We start from the raw sequence: 12,622 nt of genomic DNA on the forward strand, positions 1-12,622 counted from the left end.
AGGTCCCAGCTTGAGGGAAAAGGACCAGGCTCCTAATCATGCCCCCTCCCTACTCCACCCTGTCTTCTTTGCCAGAGCTTCTCCTCTCTCTCTCTCTCTATTGCTCTCTCCCTCCCTCTCTTCCCCTCTCCCTCTCTTCTTCTCTGTCTCTCTGTCTCTCTCTCTCTCTCTCTCACACACACACACACACACACACACACACCCTCTGGCTCTCAGGACAGATGGCCACCCCCACAAGTAAAAAGGCGAAACAAAGACACCAAAGTGTCCCCCACGCAGCCTTCAGGCCCGGAGAGGACTCTGACGGTCATTGCCAACCGAGGGAAGACCAGCAGCCTTCGCCCCCTGGGGCGCTCCCCACAGGCCGAGCACTGAGCAAGTGCTTCAGGGCCCTGTCTCACCTGTCTGCAGCACCCCCTCCACACGCTGCCGCCCGTGCCGCTCTTCGGGGGTGACTTTCACAAGGCGCGCTCTGGGCTACCAGGCTAGAACCAGGGGCGGCCTGGGAGGGCCCGTGGCCTACTGAGCGAAAGCATCTTTGTGGAAAAAGGCATCCCACTCAGCCCTGCAGCCAGAGCCCTAAGCAGCACGGCGGCTCTGTGGAAGCTGCTTCTCCCTCCACTCTACCCCGGAGCGCTGGGCCGGCCAGGGCGGCCTCAGAGGTCACAAAGTCAGCAGATGTGGGATCTGAACCCGGGTCTCCAAAGCCAAGGCTCATGCAAACTTTGCTCTTCGGCCTCCAAATGTGCACACCCCCAGATATGCATTCACAAGGTGCAAGCTGGGGGGGGTGGCTGGGGTGCCTGGGGACACCTGACACCCTCTTTAGGGGGTCTCTCAATCTCAGAGCAAACCTCCCCACTCTCAAGGAAGCCCCAGTCAGAGAAGGAGGCAGAGCCTGACTGGGGGTAGATCTGGCTGTGTCCTCGGGGAGCCCAGTCGGAGGGGGGTGCCATGGCCATGCCCTCAAGACATCCAGTCTGGGAGGGGAAGACAGGAGCCCGGCCCCAGATCGCCCAGTCTCAGGAGAAGACATGGCCATGGCCTCAGGGAGGAGGCGGGAGACTGCACACGGCCTGATGCTGGGGTTTTATATGCTGAGGAGTGGGGAGACCAAGGTCAAGCAAAGAAGTCCTGCCAGACGGACTGTCCCCCCCAGGAGAGTTGGGGGCGGGAGGGCACGAGGGTCGCGGTAGCGCCAGGCAGAGAGGCGGAGCCGGGAACAGGCTGTCACTCAGCCGCCGCGGCTCCCCAGGGAACGTTTTACAACTTCACCTATTCCATGTCGCCTGCTTGACGGAGCATCCAAAGCAATTCCAGGACTATATTTCATTGTCACATTTATTTGCAAGGGGTGTCAGTCAGGCCCCGGAAGGCAGCTGCCCTGCTGCTCCCGGCTCTTTGTGACACACGCACAGAGGCACACACTCACCGGTATGCGCATCCAGGGACACCTGGAGACGCCCAGAGCACGCCCTGGAGCACCTGCTCACGCACACGCCATGGACACCCAAACCTGGAGCGCACGGACGGGGGCCATCGCATGACACAGCCCGGCATGGCCCCCTTCACATCACTGTTCCTCTCGCACAGGGTCATGTAGGTGCGCCCAGCAAGGCTCAGAGATGGTGCGTCCCTAGTGCACACACACACACACACACACACACACACACACACACACACACACACACCATCCCACTCCCCCACCCACCCACCCCCACCCCTACCCCCGGCAGGACTTCGTCAGCTGCCCAGTGAGCTGCAGCCGGCCATCAGCATTAATGATCACGCTTACTGGGGAAAGGATTTAATTAACTCTCCACTGAGGCTTCAGAGGGGAGCCAAGGGCCCAGGGCAGGCCCGCTGAGGCTGGGCCTCTCTCCCCTCCCTCAGGTCACTTTCCAGGTGTGGGGGAAGCGTCTCCAGTGAGGGGGTGGAGGGGGCCACCTGTCTGGACAGCGGATATACACCGACACCTATCACATGCACTCAGATGTATGCATGCGCATGCACAGACATAGTTGGCAGTGTCCCCACATACATGTGACCCCAGAGTTAAAAACAGATGATAGATACATAGATAAATGGATGGATGATGAGGAATGAATGGATGGAAAAGATAAATAGATAATAAAATGGATGGATGGGTAAGTAATGGGTAAATAGATAATGGATGGTAGGTGATAGGGAGAGAGGGACAGAGATGGATGTGAGTAGGTAGGAGGATGGTAGACCGATGGATGGATGAACAAATATAGTTGCATACAGTCAAGGACACTAGGAAGGATGCAAAGACACAGAGCTACGAAGTCTACACTGTTCTACACTGGGACATACACTATAACCACCCACATACTCACTTAGGTGCACGTTCTCTCCTGCTCCTCCCCTGTCTCCTTCCAAGAAAGGAGGCTTCACAGCTCAGTGGCTGTGCAGTGAATTCTGGAGTTCAACTACTTGGATTTGAATGGTTCTGCCATTGCCTCGCTACGCGAACTTGGACACATTCCTTAAGCTGTCTGTGTCCGTTTCCTCATCTATAAAAGGAGACAGTGATACTAGCATAGAGGGTTAGTGTGAGGAACCCAAAAGATGAACAGTCCCTAGAATACACAGAAGGTGGTTCGAAGATGTCTGGTCCATAATAAAGGCTCAATATACCTTAGCTAATGGGGCTAAGGCGGGTTTCTCTCCTCCATGGAACAATCTGGAGGTCACAAAAATATCCAGAACAGGCCCATGTTCCCAGGGAAGGAAATTGAGGGCCTGTGGCTCCACTTCTCTTCCCTCCCAGCCCCCCACCACATACACCCTGGAGACCAGGTCCTGAACAGAGCCTCAAGGGTGGGAAAGAGATGCCCTGAGGATCCCGGGAAGGGGGGTGCAGAGAAGCCATGTGTGCAGCCATGGGCTGAGCCAGGCCCCCAGCAGTCAGTCAGGGAGAACCAGCCTGCAGGGCCCCCAAGCCCCCAGCCCAAACGATACATATTTTCAATTTTCTCAAAGATTATATTTTTTTTCCTCTAGACGTTCATCTTGTGCTTTTTGACAAGGATAAACTGAAAAATAATAGAATCCAGATGGGAAAGAGATAGTCATTCATTCTGCACAGACCGCGGCGCTGGAACCAGCCCCCCAACTCCTGGGGGGGGCCACTGGGGAGCAACTGGTCAGGCCAGTGCGGGATGCGGGATCGGTCAGGAGGCGGCTCACAGCCCTCTGGGATGCTGCAGCCGCCCCCACTGGCCTCCTCCCAGCCGGGTGGCATGGAAAGAACCAGAGTATGGAGCTGGGACATCAAGGTCTTACCTCATAATCTGACCTTACCTAACTCACTCCCCTCTGGGAGACTCATTTTCCTCATCTGCAAAATCAGGATGATGATTCCTCAGTGGTCTAACCAAAGAGAGGATGGGAAACTTGAATGAGCTGCCCAGGAGAGGGCTTCTGAGATGTGACCCCCACCCACACAGGCAGCGTCTGGATCCTGAGGGCCCTGGCATCCCCCACCTCACTCCCAGGCTCTGGGCCTTGAGCCTAGGTCTAACAAATGGGCCTCCTGATCTCTTCTGCAATTTACCCTGTCAGGTCTCCCTGCCTCTGTCATAGGCCTTCCCTAGACCCTCAGACCCCCTTGGATTGGTTGGATTTCTGTAGCTCCAGAACCCTGTCTAGCTTAGAAAGACTACCAAGACGGTTCCTCCTGTTCTGATAGACTACCGGAGAAGGCAAAACCACAGACTCTTGTTCATCTGTGTTAGTGCCTACTCCTTTGGGAAGTCCTTCCCAGTGTCTGGCTCAAATCCACTTTGCTGCAATGTACTTGCTTACTCTTTTCTAAGATTTCATTTATTATTTATTTATTTATTTATTTGAGAGAGAGAGAGAGAGACAGCATGGGGGAAGGGGCAAAGGGAGAAGGAGAGAATCTCAAGCAGACTCCTTGCTGAGCACAGAGCCCGACGTGGGGCTTGATCTCACCACCCGGAGATCATGACCTGAGCCAAAAATCAAGAGTCAGGCACTTACCCAACTGAGCCATCCAGGCGCCCCGTACTTGCTTACTCTCATTGCAATCCCAATTAGATCAAAACCTGGTTGACCGAGGTCTATCATTTTCTACCAAACAAAACCTTTCTTTTCCCAATGCTCCTTTCACTGACTAAGAAATAAAAAAGACACTGGAGTTTGGAGTTCAAGTACCAGCCCTGCCACTTCCTGGCTGTGTGACCTTGGACAAGTTACCTAACTTCTCTGAGCCACTGATCTCCATAGGGCTCCGAATCCTGCCTTGCCTGCCCCCAAGGCCGCTGAGAGATGGGGAAGCCTTGGGTAAACTGAGACAATCCCTGCAAACTGGAGGGCTGCCTGGCTCCCAGGGATCTGTCGCCTCCTCTCCCATGCCCCAGCACCAGCCTCCCCGCCAGGAGCGAGGCTTTATCTGCCCAGAGCAGGAGGGCGGAGATCTGGAAGGCGGGGAGAGGGGCCGCTCACTCTCTGCCCAGAGTAATTGGTGGTAATCCTGCCGCAGAGCCTATCGCCTCACTCCCAGCTGTGGGGAAGCTGTGGCCTCATCATCCGTCATTAACTGGGGCTCTTCTGGCGGCTCAATTGTAGAACATGATTTTAATAACCCTGGCAGGAGGGGATCATTTTTCTTTTGTCACTTAACTCCGATTCTGTTGGAGAGAGACGGAAACACAAAAAGAGAGAAAGACGAGCTGACAGAGCAGCAGAGACAGAGTAAAAGGGAGAACTGGGGACAGAGAGTTGGGGAGGGAGAGGCACCCAGATAGCGGGGAACTGGAAACGAGGTCAGGAAGAGGGAGAGCGACGCGCAAGGGAGAAGCAGAGTGAAGCAGCAGCAGCCGAGCGGGAGAGCAGCGGCGAGGACGGGCACCCTTTCTGCCCTGGTGCCCACTGTCACTCCCTCGTCCTGCCCCTCACCCCCTGTGCTGACTGCACGTGTGAAGTCAGGGTAAGGCACCACCCTGCCCAGGCAGGCCCAGGCCGCTCCGTCGAGCTGTCCCTTCTGGCTCAGCCCAGCGTCTCGTGTGGATGGTCAAAGTACCCCAGGGTTGAGGTGGGGGAGGAGGAAAGGAGGGTCCCAGATTTGGGGCCGTTTGTCTAAAAGCAGTAATTCCTCCAGGACACAGCTACGGTCTAGTATTCTGCATCCTGCGGGTCTGGCTGTGCCACATGTTAGCTGAGTACCCTGACCTTGGTGTTCTCATCTGGACAATGGATACCTACTTCACACAGTTGTGTGATGAGTACCTGAACTGATGTGTGTACACAGGCACATTGCAACTGGCGGGGACTGAAGAAACACCCAGGTCACTGAGGACAGGCCACCTGGGCAGCCGAGAAACCTCTCAGGATAGCAAGGAGCTGGGATAAGGAGCATGCCATGAGCTTGTGTTGGCTCTGCCAGCCCCGGGAGACATCTGTCCCCACAGAAACCACCAGCAGAGGCAGGAAGAGAGCCACAAAGGGGCCTTGGCAGGATTCAGAGTCCCCCCAAGGCTGCAGCCCAGCCTCCAACACGGCAAAGCCCAACTGCAGAGCCAGACCTGAGGATGCACAAAGCTGGGGACACAACACCACCTGCTGGCCATTGGGGAAAAGATACAAGCAGCCTGCCAGAGAAGGAAGCCAGATTCTCTGCTGTGAGGAGGAGCAGCTTTGGGAGCCTCCCCCAAGAAGCCACCAGAGTGGGTCCCGGGCTCCTTCTCTCTGCTTCAGAGCCTACCCAGATCCCCTGGGCAGGGCCAGGAGAAGGTGGTGGCCAGGTCACAGTTCTCCAAGTTGCGGGTGACAGCAACAGCAACTCCATCATTTAAATGGCACATTTCCCTCCAGGCTCCAGGGTCTGGGCCCATCACAGTAAAAGGAACATCTTCTTCAGTTCAGGTCTGTAAGACTTTGCTGTGGACGGAGGGTCTCGGAGGAGAGAGGATCCAGTTCCTGCTCCCAGGGGAGCCACAGTCTGGTTGGGGTGAAGGGGCTGAAAGCAGAGCCTGTCGTGGGTCAGGGCTGCCTGCAGGGGAGAAAGAACCTGGGCTGGCGGGAGCGTGGGGTGCAGCCAGGAGTCCTGGAAGTAAGAGGAACCCCATCATGACTGTCATTAACTCAGGGAGACTCAGCTCCTCCAAGGGCCGGGCCCACAGACAGGGTTATTCCCATCTTTGTCTAGTGACCGTAAATACCATCTCGTTTCTGGGTCTCTATGTTTCCCCATCTGTGAAATGGGACAAAGAGGACCCAGGTCTTTGACCTGAGCCCAGGATTTACAACCCAACAGTACCACCTCTGATTTCTGCTTTCTCACGTCCAGGAGGAAGCCATGCTGTTCTGAGACCTGCTGGTAATTCCTCTTTCCCAGGAATGGCAGGCTAGCCCAGGGGTGAGCTCAGAGCCTGGGCAGGAAGAGGGGACACTGATGTCCAGGCCAGGGTTTGAGCAGGGGCAGAAAGGACTGACCACATATCCTGAGCCGGGGAAGCAAAGACTCACAGCCTGCAGACCAGCGGGCTCGGTCTCTGTGGCTGATGAGCACAGGTCAGCGTGTCCCAGGACCCTGCAGAGCTTCCAGGACCAGCCTGAGGGACAGGCCTGTGGCCAGCTGGGGCCTTTGTCCCCAGAATTGGACTTGAGTGGGAGGTCTTGCCCTGATCAGACTTGGGCCCCTGAGCTCCAGGGACTCCCCACACCCACCCAGTGTGGAGCTCCTAGGCTGTCCCAGCAGCCCCCTGACCCCCAGGGTTGTGGCCTCCTGGAAGGGAGAAGCAGGCAGTCTCCATAGCCCCACTTGACCTCCTGTAGGGCCTGCTCATTTTTTATCTCTCCCCAGAAGCCTCCTCTGAACCAAGATATGCATGTTTGTTACATGGGGACCTGCCCTCAGAAAGGGCAGCAGCATCACACTTCAGCAGCCAGGACCATCTCTGCATCCTCCTCCGACTGGAGGGAAAATGTGTCCCATGTCATGTGCCCCTGATCACATCCAAAGAGTGTTCGAATCCTCTTGATTCCCCCTCCTGGAAATCCTGCAAATCCATGCTGTTCTCTTGCTCCCGCGGCCTGGGTCACCTACAGCGGCCTCTGCGGGTGCCCCGTCTCCCTCCACACCACTCCAGTGAGCAGTACCTTCCAACCCACGTGCCCCTCTCCAACCACAAAGGACAGCTCCCAGAGCTCCTCTGCCACTTCTCCCAGGCCCACCTGGAGGACGCGGGGCCAGGTGACTGATTGTCCCCTCACCCAGAAGCAGAGCACCCCAGCAAGCCACCCCAGCAGAGTGCTGGGGGCTATTCTCAGCTCCCAGGCATGCCCCGGCAGGCCCAGAGCAACGGCCTGCTCCCACACGACTATCAGGCGTCAGGCTGGGCTCCCAGCCCAGGAGCCCACCCCTCCCCCCTTCTCTCCCCACCAGCTTCTCCTCCAGTTTCTCCCTGTGTTAGTCCCAGATCTGTTTGCCCTCAAAGCCCTTCCTTGCGCCTAGTACCCAGGGGCTGGCCCCTGCAGGCCGGGTGTCCCAGGTCCCTGGGACTATAGGAGGCATTCATGGGAGACTGGAGGGCAGGAGGAAGGGAGAAGCCAGGGCATTGCCATCCTCCCTCCTTGGGTAGCATCTCTGACAACAGCTGTGTCTCCATCCGGGGCTCCAGCTCGTGCCTTACAGTTCCTCCGTGGAGCGACCTGACCCAGCCCCTGAGTGTCAGGAACCCTGTTTCTTGCCTTGTGTCTCCTTCCTAGGAGTGGTAATGGTTCCCAGCTGTTAACAGTGTCGGGTCCACCTCACAGCCTCCTTGTTGGCTTCTCGCCCCTTCTATAAGCCGTGTAGCCAGTACCCTGCACTAAATTCCCTCTACTTAAATACTCTGAATGGTTTCATTTTCCTGGTTGGCCCTTCCCTCGGTAGGGGTGATCCACACCACACCCTGGCTCCCCTTCTTTTCTCCCACAGTAGCATCTGACAGACAGAGCTTAAGGACCAGCAGAAACCCATCACCCCAGTCCTCCCAACATGCCATGCGCTCACACGCACACACTCACTCCCTGAGGATGGAGGGGGACCCAACACTTGGAAACACAAAGGGAACTGGGCCTCCACAGAAAAGTGATGTCTTTTCATTTCTTCCTGCTGATTCAGCCTCCCCAGCCAGGGCAGAAGGAAGGGCTTCAGAAAAGAAGAAAAAATGCTCCCAACCCTGTTAGACCATCTGCAAAAGCTATAACCTCAGAGCCTTGCAAACAACATTGACCCTGGAAGAGAGGGACATGGTTGGGTGTGCAGGCTGGATACCAGAATTCCTGTTCTCAGCTGAGTCTTCCAAGACAGGCACTGTCCCCTGAAAAAGAAGGCCTCGTCGTGTGGTGGTCCTACCCAGAGGATCTGGGGAGGAGCCTGGATCCTTGTTAACTCCTTGCTTGATGCCCCCATCTTTCCTCACGCCCCCAGATTGTCGGCTCTGTGGAAAGACCCAAGGGCTCTGGTCCTCCCGGTCACCCTAGGTGAGTAATTCTCAAAGGGGAACAGAATTAAGCGCCCGGTCCAACAAGCCACTGCCCCCACATCGCAACCCTGACTCTCTCACTGGTCTGTCGCCTCTCACTCCCTAGACCACTAGGGTCACAGTCCTCAGAGTCTATCTAGAGGGGGCCCATTTTCTGCCATGATGATCCCCATCCACTGAGCTACAGCAGGGGCACTTTCATCCTCGGGGCCGTCGGTCACTTTTTCTGTGGTTCCCCTGCACCTGCCCCGTCCCCCTCTACTTGTCCCATACACACCGGTAAAATCCTACAGCACCGGCAGCTTCCAGCACTGGGCTGCTTTATCCTTCCTGGGCGGTAGTCATGCCCTTCCTGCAGTGACCAGCATCACCCAGGGCTGGTCCTGTGCTGTTGCAGCAAAGGGCACCTGCAGCCAGCTGGCTCAATTCCTGAACTCACCCCTGAGGCCAGCGGCCCTGCGAAGCCACCACACAGCCTAGGGAAGGGCAGCAGCAAGAGAATCCCATGGCAGCAACCCCAGGGCAGCGACTAGCAGAAGAGCACCGGAGCTGGGCGCACAAACTAGGTTGCCTGGGTCCCCTCCCGGCTCAGACACTTAACTGGGCAACATCAAGTTGGTTGCCGAACCTCTCCTGTTCATCTATAAAATGGGGGTGCTGCCTGTAGCTGCCTTGTCAGTTCTCACAAGGACTAAATGAATTAATACCTGTAAAATGCTTAGCTAGAATAGTGACTGGCACATAGCAAGCTGTATATGAATATTACATGAATCAAAAATACTGTCAAGGGCGGTTGGCTGGTTCGGTCAGTAGAGCACGTGACTCTTGATCTCGGGGTCGTGAGTTCGAGGCCCACATAGAGCTTACTTAAACTTATTAAATAAAATTAAAATGCTGCCCATTGGTTCCACTCGTGTTCAAGTCGGGATGCCCTCCATATAGGCACCCAGGTTCCGCAGGCTCCATCCTCCCTTGCAGCATGTCACTATGGCCTTGCCCTGAAGTGGTGTGTGGCCACTCCTGGGGCCTTATTTAGAAGGAAGTTGGAGGGCGCCTGGGTGGCTCAGATGGTTAAGCGTCTGCCTTCAGCTCAGGTCATGATCCCAGGGTCCTGGGATCGAGTCCCGCATCGGGCTCCCTGCTCCTTGGGAGCCTGCTTCTCCCTCTGCTTCTCTCTCTCTCTCTCGCTCTCTCTCTCTCTCTGTCTCTCATGAATAAATAAATAAAATCTTTAAAAAAAAAAAAGAAGGAAGTTGGAGCTTGCCTTGTACTCTTTCTTCATCCCATCCTCCAGACTATTTCCTAAAATGTGGACCTGCCATCTTGGACCATGAGGATGAGAGGCACACCCTGGGGAAGGGGGGAAATAAGCTGCCAGGAGCCAGAGTCCATGAACATTCCAGAGCCCCTCCAGCCCTGGACTTGTACATGACAGGCAAAGAAATTCTCTGTTGTCTAAGCCCCCAAACAAATACACCTTCCCAGTCGCCATGTAATGGAAATGCCTGCCTCAGACATGGGCTTTGCAGGAGGGGAGGCATTTCTCACAAACACCTGCAAAAATGTCCCAATTCAAGTCAATTCCAGAGGAAACCCACATGCTGAAGGCTGCCTTGCTCAGACCACCGAGGTCGCTGTGGGTGCCTTCTGACCCCCACCCAGCCCGACAAGGCTGGGCGTCGTAGGCAACTGATGAATCCCAGCCGAGAGGTTTTGACTCTCAAAGACAAGAAATGTCAGCATGTTCACATGTGAGGCCCAGTGCCTGGAAGGATCACCAGGTAAGTCTCTCATATGGCTTCTTCCATGAGAGGTCAGGGTTCCCATTTGTACCTGACACCCTCTGCCATCTTGGACCAGAAAGACAGCCCGACTAGCTGGAGTTCTGTCCATCTTCAAGTGGCCAGAGGTCAGAAAGCAGCATTTGGGGGCAACCAGGTCTTTCCCCGTTGTTCCCACAGCCCTTGGCAGTGTCTCACTGGTGAGTCTACCCGGTCCCAACAATAACACAGAGGTGCCCTTGGGGAGAGTCCTGATCCTTCCAGCCAGGCCCCCTGTTCTTGCTTTCCATCCCCACTCTCTGCCAGAGGTGTGGGGGGCCCACCGCTCAGCAGGAAGATGCACGTGGCACCCCAGCCCCACGTGAACAGCTGCAGATCCTCACCACCTCTGGAACTCTCCTTCAGGAGTCCCCCTGACCTCGGGGATCACCCTGGTGGCCTGTGAGCAAGTCCAGCAGACAGAGCGTTCCCATTCCTGAACTTGTTTTGACCTGTCTGAAAGCACAGAACTTACCAGACTTAGATCTGACGGCAGTCCCAGGCTGCCCAGCACATGAGTGGGCCTGTCCCGCCTCTGCATTTTGAGACCTCACCCACCCAGCGCTCTAGTCCTCACCTGAGTGGAATGCACCCTCTCTGCATTTGTCACACCCCTGCTTCTAGCTATCTGGCCTCCCCCAAGGACACCCCCTGCAGGACTCCCCAGGCACACAGAACCCCAAGGGTATCGGCTGCCACTTGGCAGGGTGGTCATGGGGGAGGTCCCCCTGGATCCATCACTGGCCCTGGGCTTGGGCGGTTCATGCACCTGAGCCAGGTGAGAGGTGGACGCCCCTGTTACCTGGACCCATCCGAGATACCACGAACACGCACATCCTGCTGCTGCCCCTTATCCTGCACATTAGCAGCCCAGCTGAGAGCCAGCAGAGCTCCCCCATCCTCCTCACCTCCTGGGGCAGGGAATGGGGATGGCACTCTTCATGCTGTGCCGATGATGGGGATCCACTGCTTAGGATCAGGGCCAGGAGAGGATAGAGATGGTTCAGAAGCTCATCGGGAACCAGGAGGATTTTGTGGCAGGACGCGCTGGCAAGTAAGTGATTCATGAGGTTCTATGCAAGCTGTGTCAGGCTACTGGCCCACTCTGGACTCTGTTTAACAGGAAGCCATGAAAAGTGACCCGCCTGTGTATACGATCCTCTTAGAAGGGATGATCTCATTTCTGGCTGATAGAGAAAGCATCGTCAGACTAATTCGGAGTCAGCCCAATGGGTAGACCCGGCACCAGCCCCCACCCTCAGGGAAATCATCCCTCCTCCTTTGCCTCCAATACCGAGACACTGTGGGGAAAATTTGAGATTATTTTCCTCTTTCCCCTTCAAAGCTCAGTCTGTTGCTTGTCTTTTAGCTTTGTTTACAGTGTCATTTGTCTTACAGGAGATTTTTATTTTTATGAGGTCAAACTTGACAGTGTTTTCCTTTATAGCTTCTGAACTGTGTGCCTTGCTTAGAAAAGCCTTGTCTGTCCCCAGGACGTAGGTGCCCCACAGAGGGCCCCCGCAGCTGTGACATGTGAGGCAAGCTCACAGACAGAGGACACCCAGGGGACAGGGAGCGGGAGCCCGGACCAGAGAACCCCGCCAAGGCCACAAGGCACCTCAAGTTGGTCGGATCCTTCATGAACACCATGCAAAAGCCCCTGGGGACGCCCAGAAATAACTGGATGAGCCCTGCAGACTTTTGGAAGTCCTGGTGAACAGATGGGGATAGAAGCCAGCCAAGGACAGGTCGTGACTGTCAATGTGACTCCACTGGTCCTCTCCCAGGCTGGCAAGGCCTTGGGGGAAACTCTAAACAAGGCACATGCACCCAGCCACCACCACCATCACGATTCTCTTAACACTGAATCCTTTTTCCCTGCTTCTTGTCTTGTGGTCCAGCCACCCAGGCTCAAGTGTTGGGTGCGATACCTTCAAAGCCATTGGAGATGGGGGCGCCTGGGGGGCTCAGTCAGGGAAGCCTCTGCCTTCAGCTCAGGTCGTGATCCCGGGTCCTGGGATCGAGTCCCGTGTCAGACTCCCCACTCAGTGGGGAGCCTGCTTTCTCTCTCTCCCCCTGCTGTTCCCCCTGCTTGTGCGCTCTCTCTCTCTCTCTCTCTCTCTCTCTCTCAAATAAAGAAATAAAATCTTAAAAAAAAACAGTTGGAGGTTTATTCTGTGGCAGATCCCATGCTAAGTAGTTTACAGGAACTGTGCTCGTTAATCCTCATGGTGACCTTTTAAAGTAGAGACAATGATGATCCCTATCTACAACTGAGGACAC

The 12,622-nt window shown here is 55.7% G+C and overlaps 1 long non-coding RNA gene across 1 annotated transcript; it reads right to left on the minus strand.

Moving 5' to 3' along the window:
• Window positions 1-4,607: 4,607 nt before the first annotated feature.
• On the minus strand, window positions 4,608-11,532 carry LOC148164543 (uncharacterized). Its single transcript, XR_015767993.1, has 2 exons — window positions 11,248-11,532; window positions 4,608-6,094 (listed from the first exon to the last, which is right to left on the minus strand). It is a non-coding gene; the product is annotated as an uncharacterized LOC148164543 (long non-coding RNA).
• Window positions 11,533-12,622: the final 1,090 nt, after the last annotated feature.

Source organism: Eumetopias jubatus, unplaced genomic scaffold, assembly GCF_037043125.1.
Source record: "Eumetopias jubatus isolate StellerSeaLion01/CBP00866 unplaced genomic scaffold, mEumJub1_p1.0 scaffold_4, whole genome shotgun sequence".
In the NCBI taxonomy this organism is placed as follows: domain Eukaryota; kingdom Metazoa; phylum Chordata; class Mammalia; order Carnivora; family Otariidae; genus Eumetopias; species Eumetopias jubatus.